This window comes from Dermacentor silvarum, chromosome 10 (genome assembly GCF_013339745.2).
Source record: "Dermacentor silvarum isolate Dsil-2018 chromosome 10, BIME_Dsil_1.4, whole genome shotgun sequence".
Classification (NCBI taxonomy): Eukaryota; Metazoa; Arthropoda; class Arachnida; order Ixodida; family Ixodidae; genus Dermacentor; species Dermacentor silvarum.
The window spans coordinates 8,597,178-8,620,898 of NC_051163.1; the positions used below are offsets into that span (position 1 = coordinate 8,597,178).

The 23,721-nt window shown below is 46.0% G+C and overlaps 2 long non-coding RNA genes across 2 annotated transcripts; both read right to left on the reverse strand.

Moving 5' to 3' along the window:
* Window positions 1–3,701: 3,701 nt before the first annotated feature.
* LOC119466157 (uncharacterized) lies at window positions 3,702–5,724 on the reverse strand. Its single transcript, XR_007463867.1, has 3 exons — window positions 5,531–5,724; window positions 4,445–4,503; window positions 3,702–3,798 (listed from the first exon to the last, which is right to left on the reverse strand). It is a non-coding gene; the product is annotated as an uncharacterized LOC119466157 (long non-coding RNA).
* Window positions 5,725–8,112: 2,388 nt separating this feature from the next.
* LOC119465886 (uncharacterized) lies at window positions 8,113–14,954 on the reverse strand. The gene is made up of 3 exons (XR_005194942.2): window positions 14,861–14,954; window positions 9,634–9,694; window positions 8,113–8,488 (listed from the first exon to the last, which is right to left on the reverse strand). It is a non-coding gene; the product is annotated as an uncharacterized LOC119465886 (long non-coding RNA).
* Window positions 14,955–23,721: the final 8,767 nt, after the last annotated feature.

Below are 23,721 nucleotides of genomic sequence, written 5' to 3' on the forward strand. Positions count from 1 at the left end.
ACGAACCCACGTCTTCGCATTACGCCTGCGATGCTCTCACCATTGAGCTACCGCGGAACCGTTTTCCCATCCACTTTCTGGGGTATTTATGTTTTACAACTATAACTAACCCTGGGAGTGTTAGCCAGCGCCGTTAGCCAGCGTTAGCCTTGTGAGTGGTGGCGCTGGCTAACACTTCCAGAACTTACCATAGTACAACATTCTTGAAATAACACCACAAATGATCTGTAGTACTCGTACATGCATCTGTTTCGCAAAGCAATGGAAATGCAGAAAAATAAATATTTAGAGTGTTTGGACGTCGTCAGTTCAAGAAAAAAAAAAAATATTTTGCGCATATTTTTGGTACGTCTAGTACGTAAACCACACTAATTTATAGTCAGATATACCGTCAAGTACGTGTACTTCAGAAGCCAGTTGGAGCATGTTGTTGCTGACACAAAAGTTATCTTAGGCTTAATTCGACGTATGTTAGATACGGGTGGGCTTTTAACTAGCTGTGTTAAACGAGTAAAGTGTCAAGCAGCGTTCAAGCCACAGTGGTTGCTGCCTCGGTAAATTCCCCGTTGTATTTAACTGAAGGTACATTAAAAACTCCTTTCAATGTAATATGAGATGACAGACCTCTGGGCGCACAATGGAAATTCATAGAGACTTTAGAAAATGCAACATCTGACTATTTGCGGGCCTGCAAACCCTGTAACTGTAAAATTAAGATTATCGGTGCAAACGTTGATGAAAACGGACTCGATACCCTGTATATCGGCTAATCTTTTGACTTGTAACGATTCCTTAAACACGACGAAGTTTCTCGCCTTCCGGTGAGACCTAACCGTCGCCAATATCGGGATCCAGCCATGTTTCGGTTACTGTCATTAGATGGGGGTGGTACGCGAACATAGTAGTTTGTAAATCCATTTTTTTTTCAGAATACTATAGGCTAGGTATTGTTTATGCAGTGAAACAGTTTTTGTTCTGCGTGGCCGATTAATCATACATCGGTGTTTTTGTTAGTTTTTATGCCGACAGGGATCATTTTATCCTGAATGTCACCCAATTCAAACAACTTGCTGTCAATGTTTATTAGCTCATTTGTAAGATTGACTTTAGATTCTGTTTTTCTGATTAGCTGAGTATACTCTTCTACACCTGTATTTTTTTAGTGCCATGAAAAAGAAGAATTTTCTGAAATGGAAATATTTCTGGCCTTGTAACATGTAACAGTTATTTAGAACATTAACCTTTTCCCCACGATTGAAACATTTGAAAATTACAGGTAGCCTTTTACAATGCTGCCGCCGTTCAAACTTATGAATTCCTTCGACGAAGTTTACACGTACACCCAAGTTTTTACTAAACAAACTATTGAATACCTTGCCGATAAGGTTGTCTGCAGGTTCACCAGTCGTTTCCGGAACGCCAAACACCACTAGGTCGTGCCGCCTGCTCTAGTCTTTGAAATGAACGACCTTAGTCTCCAAGTTTCTGACGGTAATTTCAAGGCATGTGATCTCTGTCCTATCTTCTTTGATGTGTAGAGACGATTCTTCGACTATCCTTAACCTTGATTCAAAGTCGACGAGTCTTTTCAGAATGCTGTTCTTTACGTCAAGTAGCTGAGCTAAAAGTTAAGTGGATCAGCGGTAGTAAAAACTCATCACATATAGTAGGGCACAACAATCGCAGGCTCTTTGGCCAGCCAGGTAGGCAAAACAGAGATTCCTCGTTTTAACGAACTAAACTCGGTTACTAATCTACACAAAGGAAAAGCATCGAATTCATCACTGTGCTTCAGCGGTTCCAGCCGACGTGCGAACTAATGAGTACGACGGAAGTGGGCTGCTTAAAATCCAGATGAGGTGATGTAGATGCCGTTGGGAACAATCATTACCAGTCTTTGCGGAGAAACGGTGTTTCACGCGTACAGCCATCGTGACGGGGGTGATGCGCTGTAGAGACCAAGTGATTGACATGCGCGCAGTTGTTAAAAAGGACACGGGCCGCACTGACTAAACCAGTCGGAACATGCGATGCGCCAGGCCGCGATGTTGCACCGATGTGCGCAATCTGCGCACAGAAAAGCAGTGAACTCATCACGGGGCTTTCGGGTGTCCAGTCAGCGTGCTACGGTATCGAATCCTGTATATGGCTGCAGCATACCGATGCGGGCAGGTTGCAAAAACTCTCGTGTATTTAGATTTATTCGCACGTTAAAGGACTACAGGTCATCAAAATTTTACAAGCAAGCGCTAACTTAGTAGAATAGGGCATGGCGTACGATTTCTCGTACGCATTCGGAATGCTTATGAACCCGCAGGTATTTATTTGTCTGGGAGTCGGTGCATATTGATTGCTACAAAAATAAATGACATAAATTCTGGGGTGTCATCAGCAAAAACCGCGATATTATTTCGAGGCATGACGTAGTCGGGAACTCCGGAAGAATTTTAAACCCCCGAAGTTCTTTAACGTGCACTAAATGCACGATACACAGGCGTTTCAGTATTTCGCCCCCATCGAAATGGGGCAGCCAAGTCTCTTATCAACTCCTCACCTGCCGAAGTAACGTCGATGGATATGCGATGCTAAGCATGTTCAGGTCGCAGACACTCTATTCCAGAGGTGACGAAACATATCAGCCACTTGTCTGGGTAAGACACGTACAACTTGTAATGTACGAATACATTCATGGGCCTGCTTAGAAGCCGATGTTATCGATAGACAATGATATGCGCCGTGTGTCTTCAGTACTCGGCCTGTTTTGTTTGATGAAAGATCAATATTTGTACAAGAGACGCTATACAATGAATAAAATCAAGATATAAAAGTACCATGACTGTTGGACGATGGCTGGATCGACATAAAGGCTTAGAAATGCATGTTTAGCATTTCTCTATCAAAGTAAGTATATAAAAGCCAAGGGCAATGACAGATAAGCCCATTTTAGGTTGGCATGAAGAAAATTACAGAGCATTCAAGTGTAGAATATTCGCATTGCAGACGACGAGTGTATGTAGAGTGTGTATTATTTATACCATGATATTGTCAAAAGTGAGAAGGAGGGGGGAGGAGGAATCTGATGGGGGATGTGCATGTGATGTTTAAATTGTGTCGGTGAATTACGGCCTTTGCTGAAAATTAGCAATGGACATGCTTTAATGCGTAATACAGTCATCATACGCTCTTTTCTACGGTTTCCGGAGACAAGCGAGCCCCCTAATAAGTTTAAACTTCGCGGAAATGGAACCTATCTGGTATATTAGGTATATTACCGAGTATTTAGGTATATTTACTGCTCTTGCATTATATTTTTTATAAGTGTTCTGGATTTGGTTAAAGACGTGTTTTAGGAACCGCATAGAATGTTTTCCCGCTATCAAGGGAGAAGTGAGAGCGGTAACTAATTTATATCTGGTGGAAATGGGAGCAGCATTATGTCTGATGCTGATTAGACAGACAAACTTCCCGATAGGAGAGCAGTTGCGATTTATTGTAATGACAAAAAAGATGTCACCAGAGATTCGTTCAGCCTTTGCTAATTGCCGCCGAGACACCAGCGCCAACAGCGCCAGATACCGCAGCGTTTGCAATGGCCGCCGCGATAGCCAACACTATGGCCGGAATTGCTTGCTCATCGGTTTCGTCGCCGAAGCTGTTTACAGACTTTTCATGTGCCTTGAATGCTTCAATGATGTCATCACTGGTGCTCCATGAGGGAATGGGAAATGTTTTCCGTGAGTCGTTTTGTTGCGTCGTCTGTGTTCTTTGCCGGTTTGCTAAGCGTGGCTGCGTGAATTTCTGTAACGTCGAATGAGAGAAAGACATTGTCACGCACGCTGTCATTCAAGTACATGCAGTGAGGACGCCGAAAAAATAATGATTGAGGAAAGAGTTGGTAGCATGCTGAGGCATGCTGCCAAGACTTTACTATTCGCCATATTCTCAACAACGGAGTAGAAACACTCAACTTCGTACAGAACGCTGCCCATTCTGACCTTGGAAGCTTGTTCGTGTGTCTCTGCATGGCGGAACTGAGCCTGTTGACAAGCGCTTCGAGAGATTGATCTTCATTTTTTATTGTGAGTTGCCTCTATTTGCTTATTCGCGCTGCACACAAGTTGCGACGATTTATGTCTGGGGTTTGGAAGTGTGCGGGAAGCTTGAGCAGGATAGTCGCCACCGCTTTGCTAGCTAATACGACCTCAAGTATCTCAACTAAAAGGGACATATATGCTCCCGGTAACGATCCCAATTAGGTTACTTGTTTTACCTTCATTGAGAATACCACTTGAAAACATGAAGAAATATTTATGTAAGGCTGGCACAAAGCTGCCTCCAGGAGGAGAGACAGCTCGCTTAATTAAGACGAAAGGGAACATTAAAGTACACATATGACGAAGCAGACAGCACACAAACGCGCGATTTGCACAGTCTCGGTACTTACGACACAGATGCCCCAGGATGACGAGCGCCAAGATAACGTAGGACTTCATGGTGAATGGCCTGCGGTAAAGGATAGCACGGAGTGATGAAATAAATTCCTGAGGCCATACACCTCTGTGAGGAACTGCAGAAAATACACTCAGGAAGTGTGCAAGTGTGGCAAAAACATGACAAAAACTTCAAGTGCACCACGAGATGACGACGATGAAAGAAGATGAAAGAGACACACGAGCGCTAGTTTGTCAATGTGACAAGCCCTGCATGTACGGAATCACCGGAAACTTGTGCTTCCCACCAGAAACCCGCAAGGCATCCGGCAGTTTTGACGACTCACGTTTGAGTATGCTTTAGGCGACACTGACTAGTACATGAGTGCGGTACCCAGAAGCAGTCAGCCGGCAGATTTTTTCATTGAAGCTAGCAGACATTAGGTAGTAAGTATGGGCTAACACCGATCTTAAAGATGAGGAAGTTGATTTTGCTGTGCTTTCAGACGCGCAACTGATACTCGAACAATTGCTACCGTAAGCGGTACGCGATGTTGTCGTGGTACAGCCACTGCTGTTGCAACGACAAATATTTTTGTTTAACCCTGCTTGTCTCCAGGATTTATTTTGTTTCGAAACATTCGCTGTTGGTGTTTTATCTGGCACCTTACAGTGGAATGGCGATTGATTTATGCAACTCAATGACCCTGCAACAATTTTGTTAGCGGATAGACAACAAGTTTGCCTTCTTTTAAATTAGCAATATATGTCCAATATAGTAATATTGCATTCCGTAAATTCGTTCCTTTAAATATTACATTCTACGGACAAAAGGCAGTCAGGATAACACGTTACAAGTTCCTCGAAAAGATAAGAAATTTAAAGAAATAGGAGTATTGGTAGTATGCTACAAATGAAACACTTTTTTACACAGCGGCAGCAGCAGGATAAATTGTCTCGTGTTTCAGTGTTGTAACATTTTTCCTTTGAAAACGAAGTATATTTTTACCATAAGTTTCTTCAGCAGCAGTTCGTGCGATTTGAAGGTATACAGCGCTAAAATTTAAACATCACGAAAGCTTGATAGAACCATAGCTCACCTTACGATGAAGACTGAAGGCTTGAGTTGGTCTCCGTTTCTGCCTTGACGGCCACTGTGTAAAGTTCTTGAACTGCTCTGGGTTTTTATACTTGGAAGCAAGCGGGAAGGTTCGTGGCCTCTTTAACGTTTTAGCGGATGTGAAGATAAAAAAATTGCTTAGTGTTCTTTTTTTTTTGTATCCGCGAGTACACCTTTGTTACGATTGTGAGAGGTCAACTGATATATGAAATAGCACTTACGTATGCAGGTATTTACGCTAGCGTACGCGACTGTTTTACCGTGACATTAGCAGCACTATGGAATCAGAAAACGTAATGACCGCCGCGCCGCTGACAACGAACTTGATGAGCAGTGACGCTTGGCCTTGCGATAAGCATACGTGTAAATAGGTGCACCGGTTTCTAATGAAGCTTTTATTGAATCGTAATAAACTGAGCTAGCTGATCCATAGCTAAGACGAGTTTGAACAGCTGAACTGAAAATAAAAAGACTAAGGGATACAGAAAAGGACGTCGCTGTACTAACTGAATTTATTTTCGCGCTTAGGGCTACATATACAGGGTGTCCGACGCAACATTAAAAAATCTGCAAATGCCACGTAGCTGGACATAACCAAGGTAATGTATAGCTGTCGCTTAGAGATACTCAGATTATTTTTTGCATACCACCTAAATGCATAATTAGTCTGAAATAATTAGTTGACTTCTCAAATATTACAGTCACATGAAAAGTGTCAATGAGAAAACTGTAGAGCAGATGAAAAACTCCCGCTACAGCTTTCTGTTGCTTAATACGTGCTACCTAAAAGTGTTTTTCCGAGAGTGAAAGAAGTCTGCGAATACCTTTTGTGCTTAACAGAATTGACCAGGAGTTTCCCGCGGAATGTAAAAATTGTGGACACACTCCGTGTCTATTTGATCATATGTTCTGGCTGTGCCCCAATCAAAGGGCTTCGGACCTCAACAGTGAGGAGGACTGGAGTCGACGCATATCCAGCGCAGTCCTCCAAGATCCACTCCTGGCCGTCCGGAGAGCTCACGACATCGGGAAAGCCTTTGGCCTACCGGTGCCTACGTGGGCGGAGCCACCGACTTGTCCTGGGCGCTTTGTCCTCGGGTCCTCGTTTCTCTGGACCAAAATAAAGTTATTGCCATGCCATGCCAGCTCTTCTAACCCATCTTAGCGCTGTGAAAGTTCGGGCTTGTGTGTGGCCTCTTGCTTGCACCCTTCTGTCATTACACTTAGTGTGACTAAATATCACGCGCCATTCCACTCCTGTGAAAGTGGATTACCAGCGAAGCAGTTTAAAACCCGACATAGTGGCGACACAGAATTTAGATCAAAGGATATATGAGCAAATTTTATTTCTCTTGAGTGGCGACGGCGGTCATACCGAAGAAAGGCACACGCACACACACTTTTATTTTGATCGGTGGTCTTGATCTGCAGCATACATTCGCATGGAAGGCTAGCGCCATCTCCGGCAGCGGGTGGAAAGAAGCCACACGCGACGGGACCGCCACGCCGGGAGAGCGGAAGGAAACTATAGGCACGCAAGCGCTTGGAATGATCACAAACCGAGGGGTGTGCGAGCGTGCACATGGCCGACGCGGGTTGCACAGCGACAAATCTTTGAGAAACCTTATTATCTACCTGAGAGTCAACTCATTTTGAAAATGGAGCCTATTGTTAATTAATCTGCTGAAAATGCATATCCAAGTGATGAGACGTATAAGGTTTTGCATAGAATGATTTCGCATCAAATTCGGGAGCTGAGTTTTAATAGCGGAGCTGTTTAAGCGCTTGGTTAGGCCGCGTAGTGTGAACAAAAAAAAATGTCACAGTTTCGCCCTAAGGGCGAAGCAATGAATGCGATAGCAACACAGCAATGTCATACGAAGTAAGGTGAGCGGCTTTGGTAGCAATATGAATTGTAGTAAACATGAGCTGATTAAGTAAGCAGGTGTGCTGCGGCGTAAGTAGACCGACATGAAGAGAGACTCGATGACCACGAGAAGGCGCGTGTGAAACGGTGGTGTTGATGAGAAGCGCTTCCCGTGGCCAGCGCGTGCGAAGGGACACACCTGTAGCGCTGCACTGCCGATCCGGGCAGCATTGCATGTGTAGCGTGCGTTGGAAAATGTGGCCCGACTATTACTAACTGATTGAACAAGCGTGGTGTGAGCGCGCACAAACAAACATGAATAGATCACACTGAATGACTGCAGACGACTGTCAAAACGCTGGCAGCAAGCGCATACGCCGCAGCGGGCGAAGGTACGTGCGGTCTATCGCTTCAACGGAAACTGAGCGGCGAATGCACGGCGCATAAAGGTCAGAGCCGTGTGGAGATAAGAGACGGTGCGAGCGAGCGACGAGCGCGGTTGTTGGCAGAGTAGAAGTGCGCCCCCCCCCCCCCCCCCCCTCCGGCGCTGGCTTACCGCTTCCTTGCTTGCGTGTGGGAGATTGAGTGCGTTCGCTCTCCGTGATAGCGCGCGTCCCCGCACGCTTTCGCTCGGGCATACGGCGCGCGGCGAAGATTTTATCTATAGGGAACCTCACGGCGACGGCGACGGTCACTGGTAAATAATTTCACTGGTAAATAATCACGCATACTTGCTGATACGAGAGAAAGTGTAATCTATTGAATTTCAAAACAATAACAGATGTCGCCGATGATACATTCAGTCGTCGTTATTTGTCTTCCCCAGAGCAGCTCCAACAGCGCCTGATACAGCGCCTCCGAGGATGGTCTTCGCTATTCCCAAAATTACAGCCGGAATGGATTGTTCATCGGTTTCATCGCCGAAGCTGTTCACAAACGTTTCGTGTGCCGTTAAAGCATCGATGATGTCTTCCCGGTGCTCCATGAGGGAACGGGAAATTTTTTCCGTGAGTTCTTTTGCTGCGTCGTCCGTGTTCTTTGCCGGCTTGCTCAGCGTGGCTGCGTGAATTTCTGTAACGTTAAGCGAGAGAAAGACATGAAACATGTCACGCACGCTGGAATTCAAGTACATGCAGTGAGGACGGCGAAAAAAATTTATGAGTTGTGATTTGTGCAGAAAGTATATTTATGCAGAAAGATAAAGGTTCGAAACAGGGATAATCTGCCTCAGAAAGGCTGTGCAACGTTTCGATAAGAGGGCTTATCGAAGTCAAAAGCATAGATCATTCTATCAAAACGTTGGCCAACCTTTCCGAGGTACCTTATCCCTGTTTGTAGCTTTTATACACAGCGTTATTCTCCATCTGTCAGCCCCTTCTTGATTTAGGATCGTGACAGATGAGTGTTTAAAGGTATGGCACGTTAACGACAGTGCACCAATAGAGCGAATGCACGACACCAATATTTCTGTAAAACGATGGCATTTTTACGGCAAATGAGAGCCGGATGAAGTGCCTTTGACGTAGCGTTCTTTTCTTCTCTGATAATGAAATATTGCCTTCGAGTTGCAATAATCAAGTGCGCTTAACGGATTTTTTGCACGGAATCGAGGGGAAGTCAAATACCGGATATGCATAATTTTCGATTATTCCCTATAGTCGCCTTGCGAATTCGTTCCCAGAGCATAGTGCAATCAGTCGAAATAATGCATTGAAAATTACCCTCGGGAATGAAACAGACGAAAGTACGCACACACGTTAGAGTAACTAAATATTTGTTCACTTCGATTAATAACAATATGCTTAATTAGACAGCCATGATCGCCTTCCTATTGAGGTTGTTGTATACTAGTTGTATACTAGGCCTTGTTTTTTTTATTAAGATGACAATAAAAGAAAGAGATTTATTCACCGGTAATGTACGCTGCTATTAATTTTTACGCAGTGGTAATAGTAATATAAACTATCTACTGAAAGTAGGAGTGAATGGTACAAGAAATAGTGTATAACAGGAGAGGCATCACTTCTCGAGTCTCACCGGCTGAGAAATTGAGAATAATATTAATGCTTGTAAGCATAAAGAAAATGTTGAACACAGGTTAGCATCTATCTCCAGGAGCAGCAAATGCCCAAAACTAGAGGGACCACTGGATGTATACGTGCGAACGAAGAAGAGAGCACACATACGTGCGATTTGCACGAGTTTTGGTTACTTACGGCAGAGATGCCCCAGGATGACGAGTGCCAAGATGACGTAGGACTTCATACTGATGATGGTCTGCGGTAAAGAATGCCACGTTAGTTGAGGTCAACATTCACCAGTCCACAAATATCTATGGGGCGCTACAAAAATTACTCTCGCGGATGTTTTGATTGTAGTTTCTCAGCTCTATAAGGCATGTGCTAAGCATGGTGTAGAAGCAGATGACAAAACTGGTTTATAGTGTTTTCTAACGTGCTGCTGACACACGTCAGAATTTCTTTTCCCTAGCGAAAAGAATTACTGCCGGTAGCTAGACGTCCGGTTATCACGACACAGCACCTTTTCTTGTGACGACATAAAGGTTTATTTTCCCTGCAAGATGACAGAATTTGTTTTGTTTTGTAAAACTCGTTGTTGGTATTTTAAAGTGATAATTTATTGCGTACACTCCCGCGTTTCTGACGTGCCACTGACACACGTCAGAATTTCTTTTCCCTAGCGTAAAGAAATCTTCTTTCATTCTGGGGTTTTACGTGCCAAAACCAGTTCTGAGTTTGAGGCACGCCGTAGTGGAGGGCTCCGGAATAATTACTGCCGGTAGCTAGACATCCGGTCATCGCGACGCAGCTTCTTTGCTGTGACGACAAAGATTTGAATTCCCTGCAAGATGACAGAATTTGTTTTGTTTTGGAACACTCTGTTGGTATATTAAAGTAAAAATTTATTGCCGACAGTCCCGCGTTTCGCGTGACTGATAATGATGCTTCGGGTGCTGCTGCTGTTTGCTTCTGGGTCGGTCGGTATCTGAGCGGATATATTTTTGGATGTACATAGACGAAGGTAAATTATGTGCACCGATTGCGACTGCCATCAAACAGGCCCATGTAACCGATTTTGGCTTACCAACTCAGTATTGGCCGGGATCGCAAGTCTGTTCTGACGTAATAATACAAACATAATTCTAGCATAACATTTGAGTAGATAATGGGAGCTCATATATATCTGGAAAGCACACCGACCTCTGAATATAACGGCTTCTTATAGTGAATGGATCCTTTGATTTACTAGATTCTCCTTTATTTAGCACATACGGTATGTACCACTGCGTTTGTGGCCAATCTTGGCCAATATCTCCCAAATTGATATATGCTAATTAAGGTATGTGCCATCTGGCCCATAACAGGTGCAGAAAACAGATACGCAGATATATATGTGTGGCAATACTTCTCTGTGTACACACCTGCCATCGCCAGTGTTCTCTCGACAAGCATCACACGTCGCTTTCGTCCACCTGACATCGCTGCCGTCTGCTACTATGTGACAGCTTAATTCTGTGTCTGCATTGCGGCATAACTTCTACGTGGTGCAAGGCATAAACATAACAGTTGCGTGAGAATAGAGCACAGACGTTTCTGGTGGACAAAGTTAACATAGCAACGAGATTACACATTACAGAGGATGAAATCATACACAGTTGTACGCATAGGGCTAGTTCTAAGATATTTATTTACCCACTTTACTTAGGCTTCGCTTCACACAAGTTCCAGCATGTGCGTTAGATCTGCATCAATTCTTAAACTTAGAAATCACATCGGAAGGGTCGCTGGTTCCAGTTATTTTACTGGAAATTACACGATAACTTGGATTGTTCTAAAATTTGCAAGTGTAGGCATGACTAGTGGAGGGAAACTGATCAAACGTAATTGCCAGCTTTACAAAGCATCCTGTAGAGTCGAAAACTCCAGGTATCCAGGTATCTCCACATATCTCCAGATAATATTTTGTTTTTCAAGTTCAGATGTGTTTTAGGAAAACACTACAGCACAAAGTTCTCCTGCAAAAGGTGGCCACCACAGAGGAAGCTCCAGGCGTCGATCCGCATCTGCTCCACCTATGGGAAGCCTGCAGAGGGCTCACCAAACGGTGGAAGAGGCAAAAACTAAATAGGAAACTCAATATCCGCATTGCTGAAATCACCAAGGAGGCAGAGGACTATGCCCTAGAATTGGCTGAAAGTAATTAGGAAGAAATTTTGCGACAGTCTGGACGGAACGCTGAGTACGAGCAAAACATGGCGAATACTCAGTGCCATCACAGACCCGACCAAAACTAAGGGCGAAAACAATAAGTCGTTAGAACGCCTGCTCCATACGTACGCAGGCACGGAGGAGAAATTCCTGGCCGAGGTGGAGGAGAAATGTTTTGGAGGAGACATGGCGCCGCGCCCCTAGGACGCAGAATATCAAGGAAAGCCCAACCATGCGTTGTACGCCCCCATTAGCGAATTCGAGGTCCGCGCAGCCATCGGGTGCATGACAAAGAATACGGCAGCGGGAGCGGACAAAATCACCAACGCAATGATCAGAAATATGAGCGACTGCTCGATCACGGCCTTTACAAAATTCATTAAGGAGCACTGGGCACTTGGCACCATCCCGCAACAGTGGAAACATGCCCAGGTAATTCTAATCCCAAAGCCCGGTAAGAAATTGGAAGTAGCAAACCTGCGCCCCATCTCCCTCACGTCATGCCTAGGCAAATTGTATGAGAGGGTGATAAACAAACAGCTGCAGGACCATCTTGAAAACAATGACCTAATGCCGCACAACGTCTTTGGCTTCAGGCCCCACCTCTCAGCTCAGGACGTCCTGCTCCAGCTGAAAGAGGAGGTGCTGATACAACCCGCAGCAGGATGCGAGCACGTAGTTATGGCTGTCGACATAAAAGGCGCCCTTGACAACGTGAGCCATCAGGGGATCCTGGACGGCCTCACCGACAAAAAATGCGGGGAAAGTATCTACAAATACGTTAGGGCCTTTCTAAGTAATCGCACGGCTGAAATCAAGATCGGCACCCTACAATCGCGACTAATACAAGTGCCACATCGCGGAACACCAATAGGAGCAGCAATCTCTCCAACCCTCTTCAATGTAGCCATGCTAGGCCTAGCTAGGACACTCCAGGACCAGCCGCATATACGGTCCGCTATGTATGCGGACGACATCACGGTCTGGACTACCACAGGCTCGCTGGTGCAAAAGGAAGAGAGACTGCAGGAAGCCGCAAGCATCATCGAGGCATACGTAGTGGAACGCGGCATGCAATGCGCCCCACAAAAATCAGAGTTAATTAGAATATGGAAAGGCAAGGGCAACCAATCGGTCCCAGCGGATATGCTGAGGTACACTTGGAATTAGAGGTACACTTGGCTGGGAAAAAGATAGAGGAGAAAACCACCATCCGCATCCTGGGCATGTGGGTTCAGTCAAACCAAAGATGCACCGTCAGCCTCCACCGCATTCAGACATCCGTAAAACAGGTGTCTAGAATGATCAGAAGGGTCACTAGTACAAAGGTTGGCATGAGAGAAAACGATACAATTCGTCTCGTCAAAAGTCTTATCGAAAGTAGAATGCTATACAGTCTTCCTTACTACAACTTGCTAAAGACTGAGATAGACTCCATAGAAACCTGTCTGCGGGGAGCTTACAAAACGGCCCTGCAGCTTTCCCAAACGACCTCAACGGAACTCCTTATGGCCCTTGGGGTCTCGAATACCTTCGACGAACTCATGGAGGCAGAGCTCAATGTACAAAAGTTAAGGATCACCCAGACAGCAACGGGACGAGACACCCTGCGCAGACTGGGCTTCCGAGACTGCACGAAACTCCATAACAGACAGGCGGACCTCACAACCGCCCAGAGAGAAAAAAACGCGGTTTCTCCAGTCCCACAAGGGATGGACCCTGTCCTAAACCCGGGACGCAGAGAAGCTAGGGCTAAGCACTACAAGAAAACATATGAGGGCCGGAATAACACATACTACACTGACGCCACAGTACACAGAACACGTACACCATGGTTTGCAGCAACAGTGATAGATAGCAGTTACAATGAAGTCACGAGTACCACAGCGCGGGCCCACAATATCTGCGAGGCCGAGGAGATAGCCATCGCTATGGCTATTGCAGCGCACGCAAACACAAACGAGGTAGGCCACATCTTGACGGACTCCATGCAGGCGTGTAGAAACTACCGAAACGGTAGGGTCTGCGTGGCAGCCGCCAAGATAATAAATGAACACAAGGACCTTGGCGCAATCAAACTCATCTGGATACCAGGTCATACTGGCATAGGGGGAAATGAACTCGCCCACATGGTGGCCACTGCGCACGCAACATACCAGTGCCACCGCGACAGTGAGGCGAGCATCGAACCCGAACCGGTAGACTGGAGCCGATCGGCAATCCCCGAATATTACAGGAGAGCTCGAATGAAATTCTTCCCACCCCATCGGAAACTAAGCAAAACGGGACAAGTCACTTGGAGAAGGTTGCAAACTAAAACTTACCCGCACCTGCATCTCCTACACAAAATAGATAAACAGAGGTATCCAGATGAGTGCCCGTGGTGCGGGGCCGAGCCCACGCTGGACCACATCACGTGGGTATGCGCCAAGGCTCCTCAAGACAACATTCACGAAACCACAACGCGAGAGGGATGGGAGGCCCTGCTCTCCAGCTCGGAGGAGGCGGCCCAGAGAGCTGCCACACTCCAGGCCTGCCGCAGAGCACACGCCAGCGGAGCCCTAGACCAACCTGAAGACCGCTCGTCCTATATTTTTTTTTACAATAAATGTTTTCTACTACTACTACTCCCCATATCTCCAGATAATATTTTGTTTTTCAAGTTCAGATGTGTTTTAGGAAAACACTACAGCACAAAGTTCTCCTTCGCAATGTTTTTGAGTACTAGGCAAAAGTAAATGGTGAAAAATATTTTAGCAAGGAGCAGCGAACATATCAAAGTGTTTGTGCCGAAATTTTCAGCACTCAAACAATCCGTGTGACTTTATTTAATACACAAGCCATTTAGCCCCCACTTTTGTATGACGCTTTCATGATTAGATATATTGAATTTGTGTTTCTCGCTGTACAGCGTCAATATTCATCATTGAAAAAATAAATTGATCTACGTAGCCTATACATTTGACGATTTTAGTGCAGTTATTGCAACACGCCTCTACTACGTGAATGATTCAAAATTCAACGAACAATACCATTGGTGTTGTGCAGTTAATGCAAACACCTGAAACAAAGACAGTAATTCAAATGTTGAACCCCACCACTTCCCCCCGATACATGAAGCAATTTTTCAGCCTAAATCTTTGCAACAGCATTTCTTGCGACTTAGCCGCGATGTTACAATTAAAAAGAAATGTTTAATAGCGCTTCATCTCACCTGCCGGTATGTCTCTTGCTAACGGGAGATGCAGGCAACAGGCTTTATTGCGTTGTCTTTTCTGCCTCCACGGCAACGGCGTGAAGGGCTGGAACTGCTCTGGCTTTTTTTACTTGGAAGCGAGCGGAACGGTTTCGCGCGCTTCTAGTACGTGCCAGAAGAAAGATAAAATCAAACAATAGCACGTACTGTTTTGTTCATGAATAAGCTCTTGTCTGTATTAGGAAAGGTTCCTTGATATAGGAAGTAGTACTTGCGTACGCAGATAATAGTGCTAGATTGGGCGTTTTTCAAATATCGATAACAGTAGCTCTAAGAAATATAATGCAATGAGAGCTGAGGAATCACTACGAAACCCATTGGTATTAAATTCAAAATTGTTGTATCACGTACCTAATAGGATGATTGCAGGCTGTTCTGCCTTTCTAATTGCTGCGGAAACATATATGTGTGGCTCTCGAAGTTTTCTGCCCTGCTTAAGATCTATTTTTTTTACCCTTCTTTCTTAGGAGTGGGCAGCGCTACCCGGACGAAGGACCGCCGAAGAGACGATACGAGCGCCGACTGACAACTTAATTATTACTTTCGAACAAGTGAATATATATACACAAAATATGAACACGTTACGCGTACAAGTGGTGACAGGTTTTCAGCCTATCTTGGCATTCAAAAAATTTAGTTTCTTTATTATGCAAAGAGATAGAGGTCTGGCTGACACATGCACCAGAGTTGACATGCATGTAGTATAGCTTCTACAATCTCGCGGTTGATTTGGTTTCTATTTTTATATAGTATTTCGGCTATTTCAAACACGGGTTTGCATGGGCGGCCAGATTTGAACTGGTTGAATTTCTGATAGCGGCTTGGTGCTCCCTGAGGCAAATGTTGATGCAGCGCCCCGTCTGCCCATAATATTATTGCCGCATGAAAGTGGAACGACGTAAACAACTCCCACTACACACTGCACCCGCCTTGTAAGTTGTGTGTCCATGGCTTGTCTCGCTTTTGAGCACACGAGGTAATTAAAGGGATTTGTTTATGTATTTATTTCATTTCACAAGTGCTGCCAGCCCTGCATAATGGAGCCTTAGGCACGATTGGATTATGCAGTGCAAAAAAGATGTCCAGTGAAATAAATACGTTTCAATTAAGCCAAGGCAAGAAGCAATGTATCAAACGCACACAAAACAGTAGATCCCATACATCTCCAACCACTTAAGGCAACACTATTTGAAGAAAAAAAAAAACAATAATAATTGCGCGAGAGCACTTGAGCAATAGAATATGGCATTTGTTCGAACAACAGTGAACCTCAAGTCGGAAAAGTGCAGCCGCTGCCTGAGACGAGATACATAGAAATGCAGATAGAAATGCAAACAAATAAATAATTTAAAGGCACAGAAGGCTGGTAAGATTGCCTACCCAGTGCAGGAACGAATGACTACACGTCCATACGTTCAACTGTTTTTGCCGGTAAATCAGGCGTCGGCGTCGGCGCCGGTGTCAGCGTGGGTGTAGGCGTCCGTAGCGGAGAAAATCATCCCGAACCACCCCGACCGCGGAGGCCCTCCGCGTGGCACAAGGTGTTAGCGAACTAAAATTGAATTTCTCGCAGTGAAATCCCTCAGGAAAATGGTTAAGTACGACTTACCCAAACCTACAGACATGGTGGCATCGGAATGTAATTTGAATGTACGAGAAAACATCATTCTGTTACGAGGAAATTCAAACACAGACATCTTTTCCAGCATTTCTACCATACTAAAGAGCGGCGCGCTCGGGCAGCTTAGAGCACTGCACGGGCCGATTTTTGCGGCCCGGGCCCGGCCCGGGCCCGTTTTTACATTGGGCGGCCCGCCCGAGCCCGATCAAAACTTTTATGGCGAGACCCGGGCCCGGCCCGGGCCCGGAAATAATCTACGTTACCCGCCCGGCCCGGCCCGCCACCCCTTTACCTTAAGCCCGAGCCCGGCCCGAGCCCGACTCGAAACCGGCCCGAATCCGGCCCGAGACCAAAACATACATGTTTTTCAGAGTTGAGAAGCCCGACAAAAACTCGCAGAAAGCCCGAGCCCGGCCCGGGCCCGCGTCAAAAAACCCGAGCCCGGCCCGGGCCCGGGTCAAAAAGCACACGCCGTGCCCGAGCCCGGCCCGAGCCCGTGAAAAAACTGCTCTACCCGGCCCAGCCCGGCCCGCGGGCCGGGCCGGGCCCGGGCTTTCGGGTAAGCCCGAGCCCGTGCAGTGCTCTATGGCAGCTTACTTGGGAAAATCATATCCAGATGGTGCTCGCACCCTCGGCAGGTCAAACTGGTACTTCGCCTGCCTAATGCGTTTTCGGCACGCGCGCGCGTCCAAAACGCAAGCAATTTATAAAAATTAATATTGATAATAATTAATAATAATTAATAAAAATTAATATAGCAAACAATAAAAAACCCGGCAGATCCCACGCTCTGTGGGAATCGATGTCATGCGACGCAGTGCGCGGGGAGCCTACCTAGTTAACGGAACAACCATGGGAGAACCAAGACGCAGGCGGTTTTTTCATGACCTACATGACAAGCATGTCATGATATTCACGTCATGAGTCCTCAGGAGTCCCTTTAGCAACGCCTAGGAGACCTTAAGGGGAAAGCCTTTGCCATGCTCATGACTATGACTTCTACCACCTTCCTTTAGTGTTTCCTTCACTTAGTACCCACGTCAGAATCCATTTTAATCGCTTTTTGAGTGCTAATCTTTTTTGCTGAGTCATTGTCATTTTTCTGAGTCATGCTCATGACTATTTCTTCTACCAGCATACTTTAGTGCTTTCTTCACTTAGTACCCACGTTTGAATACATTTCAGTGGTTCTTGAGTGTTAATATTTTTTTTGCTGAGTCATTGTCATTTTTTTCTGAGTCATGCTCATGACTGTGACTTCTACCATAATCCTTTAGTGTTTCCTTCACTTAGCATACCCACGTCCGAACCCATTTCAGTGGTTTTTGAGTGTTAATGTTTTTTTGGCTGGGCCATTGTCATGACCTACATGATACGCATGTCGTGAGATTTATGTCATGACCTATCACTTATGTTCGTCATACACTTCTGTCATACTATGCCACCCGCCGTGGTTGCTTAGCGGCTATGGTGCTGGGCTGCTGAGCACGAAGTCGCGGGATCGAATCTCGGCCACGGCGGCCGCATTTCGATGGGGGCGAAACACCCCTGTACTTAAATTTAGGTGCACGTTAAAGAACCGCAGGTGGTCCAAATTACCGGAGTCCCCCACTTCGGCGTGCCTCATAATCAGATCGTGGTTTTGGCACGTAAAACCCCATAATCTTTGTCATACTATGCCAAGTTTGGTGCCTACCAAATGAACGAAACGACCATGAGAGTACCAAAACGTAGGCGGCTGTTTCATGACCTACATGACACGCATGTCATGACCTATCATTTATGTTTGTCATACACTCTTGTCATACTATACAAATTTTGGTACATGCCAAGTTAACGAAACGACCATGAGAGCACAAAGTCGTGGGCGGCTAGATAGATAGATAGATAGATAGATAGATAGATAGATAGATAGATAGATAGATAGATAGATACTGTCAAAGTGGCAAATGTTCGCCAATAAATGCTTCGCATTTAAAAACTGGGACTACACAAACTACGCAATTGCACCGGCCGGGTCACCTCGCACGTATCTACAATACCTGACGCGGTTTCTTGTTCACATCATATAGGTTTGGTTTGGTTTTGTGCACAACCCACTACAGGGGATTGGCCATGAATCAGGCGGCAGTGGGTAGAAAAGGGAATAATTCTGAAATAGGCTTTTCTTATTTAAGAATGAGATATTAAAGGAATTATATTCGTTAATATTAATTTTCATGGCAAATTATCATAAAATTTGAAGTTAATATTTTTTGTTTTCATGCAGGTTTGGTCCACAAACTGCAAATATTCATCCGTTTCTTTGTCTGCTGCGTTCCTAATATTGGGGATACGTGTAGCTTCAATAGAAATTTTCATCAGCGCATCGACATGGGCCTGCGTCATGGGACATCTATGTGATGTTAAGAGCTTGTTCATGGTGGAAAAGCTTCTTTCAACGGCAGCAATTCGTACGGGAAGAAGCAGTATCTTCATTGCAGCTGATGACAAAGCAGGGAACGTCCTTTTTCTCTCGACTTCGCACGCAAGCATTAGCAGTGCTTGGTGTGAAGCCAGCTCTCCGAGATACCGTCTGTAAATTCTACTCATTCCCCGGTCTAGCCGTTCGGAGCTTAACGCGAACGAGAGCGATGTGTCACATTGTAAATTTTACGACTAAGCACAGGGGTAGTGCTCGTACTGTACGTATTGCGCATACGAGTACGTTGACTTAAAAACGAAAAAAAAACAAAAAAACAGAAAGACCAAACATGAATCTCGCATCTCATTCACTCGCAAGCGTTTACCGCGACCTCAAGGATTCTCCGCTCGCTGCAGGTTGCAGTGTAGCGCTGTCGTCTGCGCGCTGAACATCAAAATTAGACCTCAAAATTAAGGCCAGCTAGCGTCCACTTCCGCAAAGAGCAAATATTTCGTAAAGCGATTACCACAGTACATGGGTTCAGCGTAATTTTTTTTTCCAGGATCAGTGCCTTTCTGAAAGGGCGAAGGGGGGGGGGATGTTGTGGGGTGTTAGGGGTGTGTGTATGAATCTCTGAATTTAGGTGCACGGTAAAGAAACCCAGGTGGTCAAATTTATTGCAAAGGTTGAGCGCATGCGCTGCCATTCCACTGACAGAATAGTTCGCCTATTGTTGAGGTTCTTCGTTCAGCTGGTGTACTCGCTCTAACAAGATCCGGAAGCGAAATAAAAGATGGGTACGTTGTTTAACGTCCCCGGCCCTCTCCTGGTCCAGATTAGTGTGGCCCCGTTTTGTAGCGAGAGCTACATTGGCCGTATTCTCTCCCTTTCGCTGTGGACGGTGGCCGCACCGCGAGCTGAGCCGTTGCCTAGCAACCACCGCAGCTGGCAGCGCCGCTCGCGGCGCCAACTGGAATGACGTCAGAGGAGGAGCCGGTGAAACCAACGTTGCTAGACTAGAAGCTAGTCCTAGTAACGTTGGGTGAAACCGCTTTGCAACCAAGGCGTAATAATGTTCTTACACCGTGGTTGCAACAACAGAGGAGTCGCTCTGACCGGTGGCCGCACCGCGAGCTGGGCCGATGCCTAGCAACCACCGCAGCTGGCAGCGCCGCTCGCCGCGCCATCTGGAATGACGTCAGAGGAGGAGCCGGTGAAACCGCGTTGCAACAACAGAGGAGGAACCAGCGTTTCATCGTATATAAAGGGGCGGTTTGGTGGAATTTGTCGGAGGATATGGAGAGTGAGTCGGAGAGACTGAAAGAAGACAGGCTTCGTCGTCGTAACGAAACCAAGAGGAGGCAGCGAGACGAGAAGACGGACGAAGAACGAGCCGCACGCCTCGAGAAGCGTCGTAAGTACGAAGCGGCCAGGCGAGTGGATTCAGATGAGGATAGCATCCGAAACGTGTTCAAGTCACTGGACGACAAGCCCTTATCCTCCCGCCTCACAGACCATCGGGCCGTCTTTGTCGCAATTGCGAAACAACTAGATGAAGACTTTCAAAATAAATGCGTTACACTTTAAAAATGTATAGTCTTTAATGTAACCATAATTTAACGAGAGGTAACAACCAAATATAAACTCAGACGTACGAAGCTAACGATAACGATGTAACCATACAGAGAACCAAGCTAAACAATAAGATTCACCGTACCTCCCGTTACGCACACCGAGGCGTAAACACGCAGCACAGTCACAGCGTAAGCTGGTGGAGCGGCTCAAGAGTAGCTCCAATTTCGGGACCACGCACATCAGGGTCTTCGCGACAAAGTCTCTTCGTCTCGTTTTAACGAGAACGATGTGAACTGTCCGCCCGGCGTCTACGGGGAGCTGCGGCTTGTAATGATCTCTGCACAGCAGTCTGCTGAGCCCAGTGATACCTGGTTGTAGCCGCGCACGTAGCTCTACGATTCGCTTCAGCAGCAGCGGTTCGTACCTTGCGAGGGAATGCCATAACGTGTACAGAAGATGTACCCAGAATACGTACCGCACATATCACATCGGAATCAGGTTGATTGCGCGCCTCGTCTGAATCGCATCTCGTCGTCTGCGCCTGCGCACGCTGCGTTTGCAGGCACCTTAACTAGATGGCGCCACCATACGGAGGCTGGGGATCGCGTTTTTTTATTGCGCGGCTCGTCTGAATGGCATCTCGTCGTCTGCGCATGCGCACGCTGCGTTTGCAGGCGCCTTAACAAGATGGCGCCACCATACTGGCGGAGGCTCGGATCGTCTGCTCCTGCGTTTATAGGGCATGTTTCCGGCGCCGGGTAGCAAGCGCTTGCGTGGCTCAGTGACAGATTATTTGGCTCTCACTCCACCGGGCGCGGGTTCGATCCCGGCGGGAACCGAGTACTTTTTTCTCATTTCCAGCGATAGCGTTTACGGTCGCCGGACGCCGTCGGCGGAGGCGGCGGACACCAGCGCGAACCGAAACGGCTATTGGAATGAGCTCATAACAGCTTACGCGGTAAAATGTCTAGTCTTTAAAGTAACCATAACTTAACGAGAGGTAACAACCAAACCTAAACACTCAGACGTACGAAGCTAAACGAAAAAGATGTAACCGTAGAGGGATTAACCGTACTTCTCGCTACGCACACACAGGCATAACTGAGTTAAGCCACAGCCAATTTTTGAAACCACTAATTTCTCACACCACGCTTGTTCATTCAGTTAGTAATAGTCGGGCCACATTTTCTAACGCACGCTACACATGTAATGCTGCCCGGATCGGCAGTGCAGCGCTACAGGTGTGTCCCTTCGCACGCGCTGCCCACGGGAAACGCTACTCATCAACACCACCGTTTCACACGCGCCTTCTCGTGGTCATCGAGTCTCTCTTCATGTCGGTCTACTTACGCCGCAGCACACGTGCTTACTTAATCAGCTCATGTTTACTACAATTTATATTGCTACCAAAGCCGCTCACCTTACATCGTATGACATTGCTGTGTTGCTATCGCATTCATTGCTTCGCCCTTAGGGCGAAACTGTGACATTTTTTAATACGCAAGGTTCATTTTTGTATGTATGCGTGAGGAGGCCTCTATAGCGCAGTTTAAGTTGCGTAATTTAAGGGCTTCGCTGTAACGAGCAGCAAATATAACACTTGTTTTTCGCCATTCGCACTGCTGCAAATTCACGGAATGAAACAATAGCAGTTTTAATCTATATATCTACAGCACATTCTTATTCATTGCGAGATTGCAAGCATATTGCTTGTTGCATCAGTAGATCACGAGCATTTTCAAGTCTATAGGTCGCTTTATCTTGAAGTGCCATTATCATCTCTGCTCAGTATGCATGGAAGCGATATGTAAATATGCCTCTTGAACCTAGGCGTAGCTTAGTCGTTTGTGTCAGCCCCGTGACACGCTTTCTTATCAGCTTTGCTCCGGTTTCACGTTGGTACCTCTCATTCCTTGATATCAGCGCTAACTGATAAATTTCTCTGGTAAAATTCTAAGCTCCGCTACTTCCTGTGCCAGCCTATTTTGTCCTGATAGTAATTCTTGAAGCAATGCTTCAATGTCGTGGCCAGGATTTACTTCGATGTCTCCACATAGCAGAAATAAACACACGCAGTACATATCATACGCAACACTAGCACAACACTGTTGCATTAGCATTTGAAATTGCTAATGCAACAGTTGAACTGTTGGGGACGGAAGTTTGAAAAGGGAGAGGTGAAGAATACTTTCTCTGTTGATTAATAAAATGGAAGCAATCTTTAGCTATGCCCTTCTGAGTAGGAACGATGGCACGGCTCCTTAGCCGCTGGCACGTCCTCCTATAAGATAACTCTATAATCTAGAAAATCGGGAGCAAATGGGTCTCGGAAATATTTTCATAAGTTAAGAGTTCAATCAGTTGTTAAAGAAAAGACGTATACTTGGGATGCGAGATGGTATGTGATTTATTAATGCAATAGTATTATACGGCTCATGAGGCGTTGGCGTGACCACGATGTTGAAAAAGTCAAATGAGCCCAAGTGAGCGAATGGAGACAGTTGATGAGGTCAATTAAGGCAAAGTTAATCAAGGCAGAGTGAGTTAAGCCGAATTGTAGCAGGTTTATTTAAGCTAGAGTTTATAACGGCACTCGAACCCGCGACCACTGATGTGAGTATAACCCACGACCGTTCGTGTTAATTGAGGCACATTTAATTAAGATAGAGTTAATTAAGGCACTCTCAATGCTTTCGCATTTAAGGTGGTCGCAGTGCTTTCACATTCATTCACGTAGGGATAACTCAGTGCCCCTTTAATTTTTTAAGCCGGGATGTCTGAAAACAAATCAGACGTCACGGAAGATGAAGTCAGCCTTAATGGCCGCCGCCGCACCAGCTGCAACAGCGCTCGATAAAGCTCCCTGCGCAACGTCCGTCGCTATAGCCAGAACTATGGGCGGAATAACTGATTCTATAGAGCCTCTGTTTCCGAGCCTCCATAATTGTGAATCAGCCGCGCGAGGTTTTCATTGATTTAGTCATCACTTCGTTTGTGGTAATCAGATATTTCAGGATATTCCATCTTTTCCTGTTATTCAAGGTACATTGAAGTTGGTCGCACGTTTCGTTCCGGTTTTGACGGTCACGATTTGCGGCGTATTCTTCCGCTTCATTCGGGAAGAGGGCGATGAGCCTTTCCAGCTTCAAATTTTGTTTTCTTGTCTTTCATTTTCGGATAAGCCCTTTCGGTGCTTCCCACAAATGTAAAAAGGCGCGG